Source organism: Panthera leo, chromosome B4, assembly GCF_018350215.1.
Source record: "Panthera leo isolate Ple1 chromosome B4, P.leo_Ple1_pat1.1, whole genome shotgun sequence".
Taxonomy (NCBI): domain Eukaryota; kingdom Metazoa; phylum Chordata; class Mammalia; order Carnivora; family Felidae; genus Panthera; species Panthera leo.
This window is the reverse complement of record NC_056685.1, coordinates 104,555,192-104,573,747: the sequence shown is the minus strand read 5'-3', so window position 1 is coordinate 104,573,747 and position 18,556 is coordinate 104,555,192. Positions and strand designations below refer to the sequence as shown.

At 35.4% G+C, this 18,556-nt stretch overlaps 1 long non-coding RNA gene across 1 annotated transcript in view; it reads left to right on the top strand.

The window, feature by feature from the left end:
- Positions 1–10,563: 10,563 nt before the first annotated feature.
- Positions 10,564–18,556, top strand: part of LOC122224872 — a 60,537-nt gene continuing 52,544 nt past the window's right edge. Inside the window, exon 1 of the long non-coding RNA XR_006204971.1 lies at positions 10,564–10,622. This is a non-coding gene — a long non-coding RNA (uncharacterized LOC122224872). The remainder of the gene's footprint in view (positions 10,623–18,556) is intronic.

Sequence of the window (18,556 nt, the reverse complement as noted above, 5' to 3'; positions counted from 1 at the left end):
AATAACAAATTTCTTTCTATCCACTCTGATACTTTTGAAATGAATTGTCATAAATATTGTTCATAAAGATACATAACAGACATGAAAATTATTATGGAAAATATGGTTAAAAGGCATCATTCATCTACTTGTGTTTATTGTTCACCTTTTATGTGCCAAGCACTGTTCTAGATTTAGGAGACACAGAAGTGACTAAGACAAAATCCTTGCTCTTGTGAAGCCATGTTCTCATGGAGGAAGAAAGATAATAATTAGGTAGATAGTTATATAATATAACCAGCAGTAATTAATGCTATGAATAAAAATAATACACATTCAGTGCATAGAGAATGACAGCAGGGAAGAACGCTTTTTATATTATAGCCAGAGAGAGCCTCCATGACAAAGTAACATTTGAACAGAAAACTTAAGAATGGGAGAGAGCAAGCTCTGCAGCATCCTAAGGAAGAAGTTTCTAGGCTGAGTTAAGAACAAGTGTAAATCCCTGTGGCAGGAGCTTACTGGGTACATTTGAAGTCCAGTAAAACTTTAGGGCAATGAGCAGGAGAGCTGTGAGAGAATGTGGTCAGAAAGTAGAATGTGAAATCATGGAAGGTCTCCGGACATTGTTAAAATGTTGGCTCTGTACTTACTAGAAATTGTGGGTGAGTAGTTCTTGATTCCATGAGATAAGATGAACTCCAGTGTATGTGATGGGGTTGGCCTGAGAAGAGCATGAAGGGTGTCTGTCTAATAAGAAAAAGCCAAAAAAGACAATATTTGAGTCCAGATAGGCTGATACAGATTCAGATAGGCTGATAGATTTGGTGATGGGAACCTATAGAAGTTATACTTTGATTGATTATAGTTTTTTTTTAAAGTAAAATAAACAGGCATCCTGAGAAGAAGAGAGGAGAGGGGGAAATGTATTGGAAGTTTTAGACTAAGGAGAGCCATGACATTGGACAATGGGAGATTAATGGCCAAAGAAACATGATAGGATATGTTGAATTCTATAAAACCTCATCAGACAACCTGTTCATAAATATTAGATTAACAGATAAATATAATAATTATTATTTTATTATAATTCTATTACTACATATAATATATAAATAAATATTTCTTTTTTATTTAAAAATTTTATTTTATTTTAATTTTTAATTTCTTTTAAATAAATTTTAAATTTAGTTTATATTTAAATTTTTTATTTTAAGACTTCTATAGTAAGGGAGTTTACCATCTTAATAGAGTCTTAGCAGTGTTTCAGAGAGGAAAGGTCAGAAGTGTAATACTTACAGGTCTTTACTCTGCAAGCTGAAGTTGTTTAAGGTCTTTAAAGATAGGGAACTGATTGGGTTTAAACGGGGTTAATGATATAATAGTTTAGAATTGGTGGACATAGAGAAACAAGGGTCATGATGCAAAATCTTGATAAACTCTGATTGCCAAGCAAGTGGTTTCTCAGATGAGCAGTCTCTTGCCTCCAGTAAATTGATCTGTGAGAATTTCCAGAAGCAAACACTGAAGTTATTTATAGATTTACAGCCTTATTTTTGCTTGGCACAATTTCTTGAAACAAACAACTAAGTCATGTTGACATAGATGATCTACAGTCTTATCTAAGTCATAGTGACACAGATGGTCTCAATTCCTCAACCCTATTTGTTATTTTTCAGCCCAAGCTAGAGAATAGGTACATCATTATCACATAGGAAAACAATCAACCAAGATCTACATCACATTTTGGAGAGTCATGATTGCATAGAAAGTTGCTGATGGCCAGTCATTTCAACTGCAACATAGGTCAGGCTTTCTTGTTCTTCTTGTAAGATGATTATTTTTTTGAATCACTTGATAGGACAGTGGCTGTACAACAACATTTAAGGTGCTAGAGACACACATTTGAATGGTGCCATTCAGACAAGTACTATGAGAATAATTAGAGGTCATAGACTTCTAACTCCAAATCCAAGAGTGCCAAAATTAAACCAGGAGAACAGATTCCATTCCTACTCTAAAGAGCTTCAAGAACCAAATATAGGGATATTAGACAAATCAGTTACTTTTATCATTTCTTCATTGGTTTTTCAGTTCTTCTTAATAATGTTAAAGGTCTCATAAAAATCCATAGAGATGAAAGTAAAAGAATTTTCCCCCTAAAATAGCATATCTACAATCTCAAAAGACCATTATTCTGTGTAGGGTGGCCTTTAAGTCATCATATTCCCAACATCATGAATATCTTAGTGAGATTGTCTAGCTCCTCTGCAATCATCGAACCATGGTAGGTAAGAGCTTCTCACATTGAATGTCTCTTGTAAAGCATGATATTAAAAGTCTTAGGGACAGAAGAAAGCTATGTAGAATTTCCACTGAGTGATTAAGGTTTTGAACCTCAAACTGAGACCCAGTTTTTCTGATTCTTGAATCAAGAGGAGTGATACGAAGAAGGCCTCTAATTTTTAAGATCTAAATTTGGCAGAACATCTAAAACAATTATAGAGATGACCTACTTGATAAATTTTTCATGTAAAAATGTTTGTCAAAGATAAATTCTCTGTAGGTAAGAAAGATATGCTTACAAAAATATTTATGATGGAATATCTACTCATTTAAATAATGAAAGATTAGAATTGAGAATACTGATATTTGTTTGAGCTTATCAGTTACCCCAGTTCTGTAGAGAGAATATTTTTTTAATGAAAATTATTGTGATTGCAGAAAAGATTCTACTGAAGATATCAACAGTTTCAAATATATTAATGTTCTATTTGGTTTTGAAGAAGATTGCCGGCAATTTCATAAAAATATTAAATAATAAGACAATTAAAATACATTCTTTAGAGAAATACCAGTGAGATATGATTTAGGGACAGACACAACTGAGAAACTTATTAAAACTTATTTGCATATGTAGCAGTAATATTTATGCGGTTTGTCATTTTTTAATATTCTGATAATCAAGATAAAGTAGTTTCCCCCTTTATTGTATACTTGCATATGTTATCTCTACATTCCAAATAAAACTTTAATTTTGAAAATAGTTTTTAAATTGAATAATTTTATATGTCCAGCAGGATAATAAAAACAACTTTCAGCAAGAAATTAATGTTTACATTAGTTTAATTATTTTAAAGACCTATATTCACTCTTAGAATTGTTTTAGTTTGGATTATAGATGATATGGTTTCTCCCACTAATGGGGGGAATAAAAGGGAAGAGAATAAAGTGGTAGGAAATAAATTTAAAGAAGGAGGCAAGGGGCGCCTGGGTGGCTCAGGTCATGATCTTGCAGTTTGTGAGTTTGGCCCTGCGTCAGGCTCTGTGCTGACAGCTCAGAGCCTGGAGGCTACTTCAGATTCTGTGTCTCCCCCTCTCTCTACCCCTCCCCTACTCACGTTCTGTGTCTCTCTGTCTCTCAATAATAAATAAATGTTAAAAAAAATTTTTTTAAAGAGGGAGGCAAGAGTCAAATTATAAAGGACACCAAGGACAAGGGTAAGGAGTTTGGATTCTATAGGAGAGATAGGCTCTCCTATCTCTCACACATCCAACAGGCAGGAAATTGAGCTAAAATCGAAATTATTCTAAATTTTAAGTATTCTATTAACACAATGAGAATCTATTCTGAACACGAGAATAATAGCAATAATCATGATACACTTCCCAGTTTTAATTGGTTATAGTGATCATATACTTTTGGTAAGAATAAGCTTTTCCTAAAAGCTTCCCATGCATTATAAGTTTACTTATCCCAGTGTTGAAATGCCAACACCTTTTTATAAAGATAATTTTAATTCTATATGATGGCTGGCAAGGAGCTTCCTTCCATATACTTAGTCAAAATGTGGTATCCAGATCTCACTGTAATTCACCATTCTCCTTCCTTTCCCTACTTGGTTTATTGGATTTAAGGTGTTTGAAAATTCATTTTCTTCATTCTTTCTCAGAAAAACCCTTCTCTTTCAGGTATTTGCCTCTTTATCTCTTTTCAGGTAATTCTAGGATGGCTCCAATGTCAATTTGGAGTTCATTCTTGTCCAGCAACATCTCAGACACTATTTTTGTTTAATGTCTTTTCTGCGGGGTTGACTGATAAGAAATTACCAGTTTTTGATCTACAAAAATGGCAGTTTAATATGTTTTAGCCTATTGCTTCTCCTGCTTCTTTTCCTCCTTTTCATTGATACCTAGATCACTGATCTCTTTTCTCTTCCTTCTTCTTCGCCATTTAGTTCGATAGCATCCTTTAGTACAAATCATTTTTATATTAACATTTGGGGGGTTTATAATTGGCTTCATACTATATGAGGTTATTAATACGAAATGTTATAGAACACTTTCTACATGCCAGATATTTTCTATGGGCTTTGCAGGGCTTTCCTCTTTCAAACAGTTCTATGGAGGAGATGAGGAAACAGCTACTAATTATTTAAGTAATTTCCCTACAATCACACAGAGAGTGGATATCCAAGTTGGAAATTTGAACACACGTACTCTCTACTACTATACCTTACAGCTTTGTTAATTAATTATGGTGGACAGGTGATTGGAAATTAATACAATATAGGACAAAAGAGGGCAAAATCAACAATCCCAGTGAAGGGGATAAAATTGGGTGTTTGGTTTAAATAGAGATGTTTCAAATTTAGACCCCTTTCTGACAAACATAACCATCTTAGAGGAATTTTAAAATGGTGAAGACTTTGGAGACCCAGTGAAGTACACTGTGGAGGTTTTGGAAGTGTAATATTAGAAACAGCCCCAGACAGAGAGAGCAAGAAGGAAAGGGAATATGCAACATTCAGTAATCTGAGGTACCTACCAGGACCACCCCTGTTCAAGGTACCAATGATCTGGGGGACAAGAGTTGAGGGAAGTTCTGTTTTCTTTTTAATGTCGCTTAATGTTTATTTATTTTTGAGAGAGAGAGCGAGCACGCACAAGCAGGAGAAGGGCAGAGAGAGAAAGGGAGACATGGAATCTGAAGCAGACTCCAGTCCCTGAGTTGTCAGCACAGAGCCCAATGTGGGGCTCGAACTCACAAACCATGAGATCAGGACCTGAGCTGAAGTTGGACGCTCAACCAACTGAGCCATCCAGGCGCCCTGAGTTGAGGGAAGTTCTGAGGCAACAAAGGCTCATGCAGGAGGGACTAATATAGATGGCCTGACTTCCTCACAGAGAGCTTGCTGAGGAACTGCCACTTCTTATCTAGGTTCAATATTTATTGCTGCAGCAGACAGTTTTGACATTGTTGTTGCTGATTGCATGCTCATCACAATCAACTGGGATGAGTTTCTTAGTAATTATAACATTACTAAGAAAATCTTACCACACTTACAAAATTATCATATTCCAAACATCTCAAATTTATGCAATATGTTGTTAGTATGAGATAATACAAAATTTCAAGAAAACAGTAATACCACTAATAGAGAATTAATTGTGTATATTTATGGGGTATGCTAGAAAACATATTTGATATGAATCCTGACTCTTTAAATATGGTTAAACTGAATAAGTATAATTGGCATAAAAATCAATTGTAATCTTTTTGAATATATTTTTAGCTCACATATAACTGTAACAAATAAGGGTAAGATAAAAGAAACTCAAAATAAAGAGATTTTTTTCCTTATGATCCAATTAGATAAATTTTTTTTTTTTTTTTTGCTTTGCAACAAGAAGATGTCCCACTGTTAGCCAGTGGGAGCTTAAAATCTTGGCAATGATAGCATGGTGCACCAAATAATACTAACCTAGGAGTTTTTCCTATCTAAGCAAGATCAAGAGAAGATAAATCTTTAAGGTATGTAGAGTCCTAAATTCTTTGGAAAATTTGAGGACTTTTATAGGCAAAGTTTATTCATTGCCTTTAAGTCACAGATTTTCCCATTGTCTAGGACAAGTCACATATATAATATTTGTGTTAAAATGGGCTATTTTGATACTTTTATATGTTATGTCTATCACAAAGAATATATAATAGGGTGATTGTGTATCATTACAAATATTATAATTATTATCATTATTATTATTACAGGTTATAAATTTGTATTAGAATAGTTTAAAGTGTTTGAACACATTTTTTTTTTTTTTGACTAATGACATATCCTGACAGGGGTTGACAGCTTTGGGAAATAGTGTGTGGACAGGAATATTGTCTACAGGTAAGAGAGCTAATTTAAAAATAAAACTAAATCTCGGTCCTTGGAGATTAAAAGAATATGAGATACCACTTTTCACCTATCAGACTGACAGACACTAAAACTCTTAATGACTACTATTGGCAGGGATATACTAGGTGATCATTCACTTTTACACACTGTTCGTATAAACACGGTCAGATGGATATGATACAACTTGTTAGAGAGGCTTCTGGCAATGGACAGATCATTTAGGAATGTTTTGGTTGCAAGTAACATAAAATTGGTTTTAGGGTGGTTTAAACAAATAAGGTTTATTTTTCCTTCCATGTTGAGAAGTATGAAGTTAATTGCTGGGTCAGCAGTTTATGATGTCAGTGCCAGCTCAATGTTAGTCTGCTCCTCATATCTCTCACCTCATTGTCCCAAAATGACTGTTGGTGATTCAGATATCATTTCTGGAGCCAAAGCAATGAAAAGGTGGAAGAGAGAAGGGCTATGCCAGCTTTAAGGAAAATAAAGGGATCTTCAGGTGTTCCTCCAGAAACGTTTGTTCATGTTTCAAGGGCCAAATCGAGTCCTAAGACCCTTCCTATAGCCAAACAAGATTTAGAAAACTAGTATTTGGCTTCCAGCCATTTTAATGAGAAGTGGTAAAGGAGACATAGGTTGAGTATGGCTTTGCAATAGCCAGTAAATAGTGTCTTCCAAATGATAAAAACAAGAAGTACATTCCCTGTAATCCAGCAATTCCACATTCATGAATGTATCTTTAAGATGTATTTCCAAGGATATAATACAGGATATGCAATGGGAATTTTTCTAGTGTTTCAGAAGTCCATGAAGCTCCAAATTTGGAGATGATAGACAATAACTACTTCAAGGCATACTGTCCCTCCCCTACATACACACTCATCAACAGAGCTTGAAAACTTAAATTGGTCCTCTGACTCTTGCTGTAGACAAATTTTCCTTTCCATCCAAGGTAAGAGGGCATGAAAAGATCTGCTTGTGGTGATCAGAGTGACATTCAAATTATAGGAAATTGAGATCACACTTCTCAGCAAGGATGCTTGCCCAGCTGCAGACACTTGTAGGTCCATCTTAATTCTCATGGAAAAAAAAGTTGGGGGAGCTAATAACTCATGACTTGTGGTATTGGACCTTAGGGTGGTGGTGGAAGATGTCATGAACATAGAAGCCATTGTGTCTTTTATGCCTGGAAATTTTGAAATCTGGAAGTTGGCTGATGGTAGAGAAGGCTTTCTATCCTTTCTCATATTCAGTGTTGAAAGTGTTGAAGTAGCCCTGAACTATCTCATACAATAGCCATATTGGAGATGCTTTTACTGAACATTTGAAATGCAGCTAGTCCTAATTCAAATGTGCTGAAAGTGTCAAATATACATTGGATTTGAAGATTTAGTATAAGAAAAAGAATAATATATATCAATTTTAAAATATTGTTCCTTGATGAAATGGTAGTATTTTGGAATACTGGTTAATAAAAACATATTATTAAATTTTTCACTTATTTTTTATTTCCTTTTTAATGCGGCTATTGGACAATTTAAAATTCTGTATGTGGCTAGCATTTGTGGTTCATATATTTCTGCTGGACAGTATTGAGTTAGGCTAAAGTCTTGCTTCTCTTTACATTGTTCACTCATTTCTTGGAAAGAGGACAATTTATCTGATGAGTCTGGGAAAAGGAGCTGACTATTCTGGCTCAGTCTTTCCCTTTTTCCATTCTTTGGGTGACAACCTGTTCACCAGAATTATGCCTCTTCATCTGAATTTCTGATAAGGATTGAGGAGTCTGCCCTTTGTGGGAAGAGTATTACAGTCTTCCAGCTGTGCCTATGACTGGGCAGATAATTCCATCTCATTTAGGGGTGATGCATTAGCAAGTATTATGAGCAAAGTTCTAAGCTATTTCCTGCAAATAAGCTTTTATCAATAACAGCTCATCTGCCCCCCCCCCCCCCATTTTGGACTCCTATGTCTCTCATGTATTTGATTTTTATTTCAGATGGAAAAAGGATTACTTTTTATCATAACCTCTCAAACTGTAAAGGTTGGGAGAGAAGGGATAGCAGAAGACTCGTCTATACTCCCAACAATGAGCATGACACAGATGCATGAATTTGCTATGGGTTTGCTATTCTCCACTGCTATGGAGGATAACCACGTTTGAGCCATTATCAATCAACATGGTAAACTTTGGGGGCAAGACAATTCCAGTAATAAGAGACTGTGCAGTGGGCTGCCAAGGCCTGGGCGTAGAGAGGCAGTTGATGGGGCTGATGGAGTAGTGAGCTGCAAGAGGTCAACCAGAGAGTATATCACCCCTATCCTGGTACTGTGCAAACTAGAAATGCCTGTGGGGGTCTTCCAGAAAATCTGCATTTGAGTAACTGCCTGGTGAGGATCCTGATGGTGAATTACAATAGCACTAATCATTTAAGAAATGGTTTCCCCTTTTCCCCAACTCTTCTTCCAGGTCTCAGAAAAGAAAAAGAAATTCAAAAATAGCTTAGACAAATGGGACTGAAAAAGAAAAAAAGAGAAAGAATAAATGATCTCACCTTTCTGCACTGTCATTATTTAGTTCTGGGATTGATTGCAAAATCAAATTTTCTATTTAAACTCTATAAGACGTTTTAATGCCTGAAAATAGTAGTGAAATGGAAAGATATGTAGAAGCTAAGGGATCTGCCTGAGGTGTCCTGAAGGAGTAGAAATGGGGGAGAGATTAGAGCCGTGATTATTAAACTTTAACATACAGCAGAAGCACCTGGAGGGCATGTTAAAACACGGATTGCAGGTTTCATTTCCAGAGTTTCTGGTTCAGTAGGTCTGGGAGTGTCTCTGAAACTTAAGAACTTTCATTTCCAAATTTCCAGGTGATATTGATATTAATGCTGATAGTTCAGGGACCATACTTTTAGAACCATTGTTAAAGACAGTAGTAAAAGGACAACAAAAAAATCAACAAAAATAACAAAACAATCTTTTGCATCCATTAAGTTCAGTCTATTTCATCTATTTATCTATAGATAAATATAGGTATATAAAGAAATGTTTATTGCAGCTTTATTTGTAAGAGCAAAAAAAAAATGGGACTAAATAAATTATGGTATATTCCTGAAATGGAATACTATATAGTCATTATAATTATGGAGATATGTATTAAATACATGTTTTCAAATTGTAAAAATCAAGTAGCCCAGCAATATCCATTTTTTTGGGGTAAATAAATACATGCTTGCATGTGAATTCAAATCATATGGAAGAATACACAAGATTATGAAGAGGGGTTGTATCTTTGTCTAAAGGCAGATGGTAGAGAGCAGGTAGAGGGAATTTGACTTTGAAATATATATTCTTCTAGTACTTTTTGATCAAATGTTTTTATCAAAGAAAGACTAGTAGTCTAAAGAATCAGTGACTTTGCATATGGTAATCCATTCAAGCTTAATGCCCCTCCCCCTCCTTTTTTTTGCCTGAGAAATAGTCTAATCAAATATATAATCTCCTTTATAAATTTTTTTCCGAGTTACTCTTTACTCAGTAATCCCACTTTTGTGGGCTAAATTTGTCCCTCCCAAATTTACATGTTAACCTTTTAATTCTTACAATATGACTGTATATGGAGGTGAGGACTTTATAAGGGCAATTAAGGTAAAATAAGGTCATATGGGTGGGCCCTATTATACCCTATATTGGTGTTTTTATAAGGGGTGGAGATTAGGACACCAACATGTGCACACATAGAGGAAAGATCATGTGAGGACACAGCAGGAAGGCAGCCGTCTATGAGCCAACAAGAGAGGAGTCAGAAGAAACCAAATCTGCTTTCTAGATTTCAAAATCGTGAGAAAATTAATTTCTACTGTGTAAGCCACCCAATCTGTGGTACTTTGTTATGCAGTCCCAGGAAATTAATACACTCATAGTACTTTCCTTATTCTACTCCTAAAGCATTTGCCATATCTTATTTTAATGTGTCGTATTTCTTGTTTTCCACTAGATTATAGCCCCTTTGTATTAGTATTCCATTGCTGTCATAACAAATTATTACAAAGTTAGTGGCCTAAAATAGCACTAAGTTATATTTTAGAGTTGCTCTATAGATCAGAGGTCCAGTGTTGCTCTCACTGAGCTAAAGCCAAGGTGTTGGCATATTTCTGAAGACTCTAGGGGAGAATCCATTTGCTTGCTCATTAAAGTGTTAGCAGAATTGAGTTCTGTGTGGTTGTAGGACTGAGGTCTCTTTGCTGGCTGTCAGCTGGAGGCTGCCCTTGCTCCTAAGGGCCCCCTACATCTCAGAACTAGTAGGAGAGTGGTGAGTCCTTTCTACTGCCATTTCTCAGATGACCAGTCATCTCCTTCTTCTCTAACTGCAGTCAAAATGTTCTTTGTTTTTGAAGATTCCTGTGATTAAATTGGGTCCACTCAGACAATCCAGGATTATTTCCTCATCTCAAGGTTTGTAAACTTAATCTTATTTGCCAAGTCCTTTTGCCATGTTAAATAACATATTCACAGGTTATGGGGATTAGTGTATATATACCTCTAATTTTAAGAATAGATTTCATTCGTTTTTGCATCCTAAACTTTTATGAAGGCTCGGCAAATATGTTAACTAAATCTCCTAACTTGAATATGTGAATGGAAGCCAGAATAGAGGATGGAAGTGAAAAAGGAAGGTAAAAAGGAAGAAAAGAAGGAAAAATGAAGGAAAGGAAGAATATATCTCCCACACAATTTCACCTTATCAAGTAGAGATCCTAGTCAATGTCCAGTATATAAAAATTAGCTGCCTACTACATTAGAGCACTCGTATAAAAGGCATTTGATATTTTTTTGAATAAATCTGTATCACAATTTTTATGAATTTAGCCTTTAATCAGCTCACTAATAACTACTCTAGAGAGGTAATTACAGTCAATTTCAGTAAATTGTTTTATCTAGCATGGTTGGAAATGAAATGCTTTGGGTAGTCAGTTATTCTGGTTATGTTGTAAACCGTATGATCCTCCTTAATTTTTAAAGTGTTAGAATAAACTAAAATACTCTTTAAAACAATTTAATTTGTTTATGATTGAGGAAACCCCCAAAATCTTGAGGTGAGCCATATTATCTTTCCCATAAATAACTTTATGGGTAATGTCAGCAACTTTATTTATCTTACCCATAAATAAACTTTATCTTAAATAAAGCAACTTTATTTATCTTACCCATAAATAAAGGAAGCTTTATTTATCTTACCCATAAATAACTTTCAGGGTAATGTCAGCAACTAGGGAGACTTTTTAACAAAATGGCAGAGGAATAAAAATCTACTGTAATCTTTTCTGGAAAAGTGACTTATTCTGTAAATGTTGTTTGACCTTGCAGATGCCCATAGTAATGTCTAGATTTAGGTATAATCTCTCTAGAAAAACATTTAGGGGGTAAATGGAATCTGTTTTATATTACTTTTAAAGCATACTGATGAGAAGTTAATCTGTTTTAGCCATCTTGGTTGGGTTTTATGGGGATAGCCTTGAATAAATGCAAAGGACTTACTCAGCAGCAGATAATTACCAGAGTGGGATGGTTCATAGAACATCTGAGAAAACATGATGTCCTTGATGAAAGCATTGCAGGATTTCTCAGCAGACAAGGATTATGGTCATAAAGTTGCTTTCTTGACAGTTTTAGATTTTCTTCAGCTAAATGCTCCTAGATCTCTTAGTAGGGGTGTTGTAAGTGCATAGGTTTTTCTGTCAACCGTTTTCATGGCAGATGATCTAAAAATTTTCACTTTAAGGTAAAGCAACGTAGCTATGTATTTATTGGTAAGCTTTTTACTTATTTATTATTATTTTAGTATATGTGCTGCCAAAGCAAGCACTACTTATTTATTTTTTAATCTGAGAGAAACAGCATTAGGTCCTTTAGGTTAATACTCCAATTCCAAACACATGACGTCAGTACTTCTGAAGTGCTTTGCTGCTATGGTAACCCACAATTCTGAAGGGCGCAGGTGATAGTTATCATGCTCTATTTCTCACTCTGTGCACAGGAAGCTGCTCTGTGCAGCCTCCAAAGAGTATCAGTGGTGGGGCTGGGCCAGAGGTGGGAGTAGAAGGACAGATTGTCTGTCTTCCAGTTTTTTCAGTTTTCTCCCTCCAAATTGACACTGTCTGCTGAGAAGCATTTTTCTTAATGCCCTAAAGATGGATCTCAATTATCTATTATAATAGAGTTCTGAGTCAGAAAAAATGAAGTCCAGTGGTCATGAAAACCCTCACTTGATTACAAGTTTCAGTTCCCCCTCCCAACAATATTTAACCAGTTTGCTGCAAAGAAACTAAGTGGAGTTCTTTTCTTTACTCACTGTCACTCCTTCCCTTGTTTTGGTTTCTGCTACAAGTACCAAAGGAAGCGCGGGATGATCCACAAGTTAATCAACTTCTGAATGGCCTAGATTGAGAGCAGGTCAAATAAATTTTCTACACTAGAAGATGGGTGTGCCACACAGTATTTTATTTTAATGATACTATTTTCTGGTCATGACCTTGGTTCTTTGTATTATACATTTTGTGCTCATCAGTTGGCAGTGTGCTTGTATGTGTGTGTGTGTGTGTGTGTGTGTGTGTGTCCAAGCGAGGAGCTGATGGTGACTAGTACACTGTATGATGTGGCATTGCTGCAACTCTTGATGACCTAGCATTCATAGTATTTCTTTGCTCTTCCTTTTTTTATCTGGATGAAACATTCCTGGTGTTTTTACATTATCAAAGAACAAATAGAATTGTGACTTCATATTGCAGTTGTGTTGCTGATTTCATGTGTCATGTCTGTTATGGTTTCTACAGTGACAGTCTAGCTTCTCTGTGAGTTGGGGGCCTAACACTGAGTAATTTCCTCCTGCCTCTTGCTGGTTTTATATTTAATGCTAGATATAACAAGTAAGTAATAAGCTCGGCATCATACACAGACTGGCTGAGAACAATTCTTATTTTATTATTTTAAAAACTATCAGAAATTTATTATTATTCTCAAAGGTGTCATTTTTATAATTGCAAAATAAAAGCGTGCATACCAACTCTATAGTTCTTAGAGAAATCTTGATAAACTGTTTTACCAAAGCATCTCTGGAGAGTTAAATTACTACTTTAGAACTGATTTGTCCTTAAGAAGCAGAATTTTATTTTTAAAACTTCTCCTTGTAATAATGATCCATCTGTACTCTGCAAAGAGTGCTACATGGGTGCAAAATATTCTTATTACCATATTTCCATTATGAACCAGTATTCAAAAACAAAACAAAACTTGATTTGCTTAGATGTTCCAGATGCTCATTCTTTTTACAAATATTGATTGACTGGTGTGTGTGAAAATTAACTATGTAAACCCTGTCTACAAAGAAATTAGATATGAGGGTCATAAGCCATGCACATAAATAACTAACATAAATTATCACACAGGAAATGGAAATAAAGACAAAACCCCAAACAGAAGAGGGTATAGACAAAATGCTATGAAAATTTAGAGGAATATGAAATTATTAGAGATCAGAGGAGATTTTTATGGAGGAGATTCTTTAATTAGTGAATCAAATATTTACTAGATATCTACTATATGCCATGGAAGACAATTAAAGTTCTTTACTTTACAATTTGATGGGAGCTAGCAGTTGAGTTGGGCTTTGAAAATCAAGTAAGGCCACGGGGCACCTGGGTGGCTCGGTCGGTTGAGTGTCCGACTTCGGCTCAGGTCATGATCTCACAGTCCGTGGGTTCGAGCCCCCACATCGGGCTCTGTGCTGACAGCTCAGAGCCTAGAGCCTGTTTTGGATTCTGTGTCTCCCTCTCTCTGTGACCCTCCCCCGTTCATGCTCTGTCTCTCTCTGTCTCAAAAATAAATAAACGTTAAAAAAAAAATCAAGTAAGGTCTAGAAGCATAAAAATAAAAGACAAGACAGTTCTTGTCTTATGGTTCACTTTTTAAAATCTATCATCTACCTATCTACCTACTGTTTTTAGAGTCGGACTGCCTGGATTAGGAACTTCAATTTGATTTTATGAATATATTTTTTTTAAGTACTGGCTTGAAATGACAAATAGACAAGCCTCTCTAGTGTCTCCTTACACGTATGGATGTGTGATCCATCTTTGCTCAATTCATGGCAATATTAGGAAAGCCTTTTGACTCTAAGCATTTGTTGCTTAATTTATAACTCCTGGAGGAATGCTTGATCTATAGGGTTCTCTTTTGTCCTGCACATGCTGAGAGGTCATATGTTGTGGAGTCTGGGGAGTACTTGCTCCCTGCCTTGTCTTTCCTGACATTAGCTGACAGTAGTATTTTAGTAGGGGAAGATATATTTCTGTCAGCCAAATCTTAATCTGAAATATATGCTGCCATGGGAAAAAAAAATATGAGTGAGGGCTTTATGGAGTTGAATCAATGCTATTAGTATTTGTTTTTGTCACATTTGGTGAAATTAACTTTTGTCAAGGGGTGACAAACTTAAAACATTAGTTCTCTGGGGGAAATGAAGTTCCACATGAGCACATTATAAGCAAACTTTTGGAAAATGCTTGTATTCACAAACGGTGGGCTACATATATTTGTCAAGAAAATACTGAGTTTTGATAAACTTGTATGGTGTTTTGCGCAGAATAAAGAATGAACTTTGAACAGTACTGAAATATCTAAATATAAACTATCAGCATCTTCTTTCAGCCCTGCCAGAAACTTGTATTCAGTAGGTAAAGAAGACAATGACATTTATTTATTGTGATAGTTGTTTTAGCAGCCTCAAGGTTGATGTAGCACTGTTGGGTTTTTTTTCTTCTTTCCTCTATGTATGACTCAATATATTTCTTTCTTGAGGCTCACACAGAACTATAAAGGATGAATAATACATGTAGAAGGTGTTTATAATTTCTTCCTTTAGGAAAATTACTTTCATCAATTATTAAAAGTTGATAATCAATGTTGATTATCTGAGAATGGGCTAAGAAAATTAGAACCTTGGTAGATACATATGCAATTTACATAGGGAGGGAGATTAGTACAAATTAAAGAGGGAGTTAAAGGATTTAAAAAGGGCTTAGAGCCTTATCTATAATTTTAGGAAGCCTTTGATGTTTGACATAGGGATGCTGTCAGAGCAGGCTGTGAGACAGATATGAATAGTTTGAGTTAGACTATTAGTAAGTAGCAAGCTGAGCTATGTAGTCAGAGTAGTTAGCAAGACCAGAAATAATACATGATCAATAGCATCATGAACCATGTAGGGATTTGGCCATGCCCAAGTTTCTAGAGGATCAAGAAGATTAAGACTAATATTGGGGGGCAAATGGCCCAAAGAGAAAGGACTTAGCTTTAGGAGCGCTTGTGGAACAAACAGGAAAGATGGGAGATTGAGGGAAACTACATTTAACATAAGTAGTATTGCACATGAGCAACACTCATGAATCAGGCAAACCAGGCAGTGTTGCAAGAGCAACTCAGAAGCAGCAGGAATCAGCAATGGTAAGAGGGGGGTATGGAAAAAAAATTACTAGTAAGGACTAATCCCTTAAAGATAAATATATATGTAAGGGTAGTAAAAGCATGTGGGATAGATGGTAAGCATTCAACAAATAATATTTGAAGTTGAACCTGAAATTCAGAAGGATTCCAGAAATCTGTAGCAGCCAAGTTGCAAGGACTCGTGTCCTTGTTATGTTAAACAAAAGGAAAACAAGAAAATATGTGATACTATTGAAGGATCTGGAAAGAGACTTCATTATCTAGATCTAGATGACTTAGAATAACCTGAGACTGGTTTGATATTAAATTGCATTTGGGGATCCACTTAATAAATTAAGTTTATTTGTGACAAATTATTATGTAATGTTACATATGAAAACATCTCCCCCTACATTTTTGTTTTTTTTCCTCCCCAAACTTATTCTTTTACAGTTTCCAAAGTCTCCTTTAAAGAACTCTAGAAGTGTTGAAAATGAGATCATTCTAAAATAGATAGACTGTACCATTCATTCATTCATTTACTCAGCAATTATTTATTAAATATCTTTTAGATGTCAGACATTATAAAACTTGTCAGAAACGGAGACTAAAACTTAGAAAAAATAGCATGACACCCTGAGAGCTCTGGAAACATCGAAGAAGCAACCAATCCTCCCTGAGGGCGACACTTCACATATAAATTGTAATTTGCAAGGTAAAGATGGTGGGGAAGGAGATTCCAGGGCAGGAAGATTAGTTTACAAAAGACCTGGAGATCTGAAAGGGTCTGATGTGTTTGAGGAAAAGGTGAGATAAAAATAGTGTGGCTGGAGCACAAGCATTCATGAAGATGAGATTCATTGGCATTGATTACAAAGCCCCTGAGGTATTAAGCTAAGAAATTTGGGTCTTATTCTTTTCCATCTGTCAAATCAACAGTAGTTTTGAACTATGGAAGTGATTTGCCCTGAATTATGCTCTAGAATGTTAACTCCAGCAGCAGCTGGAAGATAGATTGGTGGGAGGAAAGACTAGGTTTAGATGAGAGAGAACAGAGACAGTTACTGCAGTTTTCCAAGGAAGAGATAAATGCTTAAGTATAAGGGCAGTGAGGATAGAAAAGAAAAACCATATTTAAAAATACTTCTTAAGTAAAAGTGATGGGATTTGTGTCTAGCTGCATTATGGGAGGTGAGAGAGAAGAAGTAATTGAGAACGGCTTGGAAGTATTTAGTCTGAGAAACTAATTCAATGGTGATGTACGTGAAGATTAAGAATAAAATAGGCTCTTCAAGGTGGGAGGCAGAGAACATTCTGGATTAGCCATGCTAGACCACGGTTTACATAGAAAAGCATTTTCATCCAACTGGCATCCAAACAGGAACTAACACTGGCAGGGTATTGCTTGGTAAGCCAGACTTAACACGTAAAATAGAAATCACACATAAGAGATATGTTCAACTACTTATGCTTTGGCACGAGTGGTGAGCCACTTTCTTATGCAGTGGTATGAGCAATGGCAGCATCTCTTGTTTCCATAGTTTTCTTTAATGTTTTCCCATGCATGGCAAGTTTTCCATATGCTCTGCTGGGTAGATTCTTGTTGCCATATGGCAGCATGTAATATAAGAAAAAAATCATAAAGAAGATGTTTCTAATTGTCTAAAGGGATTGCTCCTGGAAAATCAAAATTTCATGCTGGGTTGCAGAACTATTCATATTAAATGGAATGTCTAGGTTAAGAAGTTGGCCAATTCAGGAGCCATTAAAGCATGGATGCTAAAGATCTAGTAAGTTTCCTATATTTCTTATGAAAACAGATAAATTTAACACAACATCAAAATAAATTTGGGCACAGTTTGATATTCTTAGAGGGAATAATTTTACTCTTGCCATAGGGGAAAGGTAGAAAAAGAGGTAAAGTGGCTGGTTTTGCTGATATATCCCTTGTAGAATTGAGTATCTGTCCTTTCTCAATTCAACTCAGCAAACATTTCTATGAATATCTAGCTATTTGAAATATTAAAAGACAAATGGCCTTAGGACACTGTGTAAGTAGCACTGTGGTTATGATATCAGACACATCTTTTTTTGTCTGAAGCCTGGTTTAGTGGCTGTGTATTCTCAGATGGAAAACTTCACCTTTTTGAGCTTCAGTATCCTCATCTCTAAAATGGAGATAATAATGTCTACCTTGCAGAGCTATTAAGACCATTAGAAATAATATACATAAATGCCTTATGACACTGCCTGTCACAGTAAATGGAAGTCATTGTTATGTTGGCTTTCACCTCTGTACCTACACCAAGACTGGCAATTAACTTCAGTGATAGACACTTCCAACTCTATTTGGATTTTATTGCTTTATTTTGTATGAATTATTTGTATGAAATACATTTAATGTAAATCTAGAAAGTTCCAGGGTGCTATTTTCATTAAGTTTTAGATCTATGTGATGTTTTACTTACTGGTGCTTATGATGAAACTAAGTAGTTTAAAACATGACATTCTGTGATCATTCAAAATATGTTTCTTATTCTTCAACATGATATGATTTGGAAAGATTATAGAGTGGTAAGTTTTACTTCATTAAACATAGAACAGATGAAAGGCTACAGGGAGATATTGACCTACTTTTCAAGATGAATGTGCAGGTTCTAAATAAAATTAATTCACCAAAATTGATGATAGATGTTTAGCTATTTAACATTTCTAGTGGCACTGGCAGGGAACATGGATGTTTTACTTATTAGTAGTACTTTTGAAACACAGATTGGCATTACTAAGTTTTGTTTTTGTTTTCACTGAGATATTGCTGATAACAAGGAACCACAAAGATACCAATAGCATCCAACAATAAACATGTGTTTTTCTCACTCATGAGTCTTCAGGTCAACTGCTGTTTAGTT